Here is a 1,102-nt window from a genome sequence, read left to right on the forward strand (position 1 = left end):
TGCTTTAAGCTTATAGGTAATAAACTGATTTATTGTTAATTAATGTATGTAAATAATGTAATTAATAGAAGTTATGTTAAAGTTATGTTAAAAAGTTATGTTGTGTTTTTCAAGTATGGAAGGCTTCGAAAGAAGTTTGTAAAATTTGGGTAAATTTTAAATTTTGTTAAATAATGAAACTGATGAAGATGTTGCTATTTTTAATAAATGATGTAAAGAAAATGGTTTTATATTACATAAAATTTATTCAGATATATTATATCTGAATAAATTTTATGTAATATAAAACCATTTTCTTTACATCATTTATTAAAAATAGCAACATCTTCATCAGTTTCATTATTTAACAAAATTTAAAATTTACCCAAATTTTACAAACTTCTTTCGAAGCCTTCCATACTTGAAAAACACAACATAACTTTTTAACATAACTTTTAAAAACACCATTAATTGCATATATTGCATATCATCCTTTGATGTATCTACCCCTTCCAAATTCTTCCTTTGTATATGGTCATAGACAGGTCATGTTTCAGGTGTCAGCAGTATAAACTCTTTGTTAACTAAACTCTAAGAAATAAGCAATTTTAGTCATTTCAAATCATGTCTCAAGTAACATCTCCACGATTCCCTCAATAGCCATTGTGTACTTTTTTTATAAAAAAAAGTTGATTAACTACTAGCCAGGCCCAGTGACATGACTAGCTGAACTACTATGGAAGGGCCTCCTTATTGCACCTTCTTTTCTATTTCTCACTATTACATATTTTTCTCAATAAAACAAAGCTAACAAAGCATCATTCAATCATGAAAGAAAATAGAACTAAACAGAACTCAGGATACCCGTATAAAATTTTAAAAAACAGCAACAACAATTTCGGTTTGGTTGAGTGCTCTGTGAGAGGTGCGACACTATTGGCCTTAGTACAAAGCTCATCCCATTTGTGATTTGAGCACTCTTGTGTCAGCACATTGACTTTCTTAAAGTCTGTGAGGCAACCTAGTTGTTTCACAGCAGGAAGCCAACTGCCATTGGCAACGGGATTTGTTTCCTTGCCTGCTCTGAGCTGCACTGATGAGACTTCAATAGCCGAAACAGTAC

Source organism: Watersipora subatra, chromosome 8 (genome assembly GCF_963576615.1).
Source record: "Watersipora subatra chromosome 8, tzWatSuba1.1, whole genome shotgun sequence".
Taxonomy (NCBI): Eukaryota; Metazoa; Bryozoa; class Gymnolaemata; order Cheilostomatida; family Watersiporidae; genus Watersipora; species Watersipora subatra.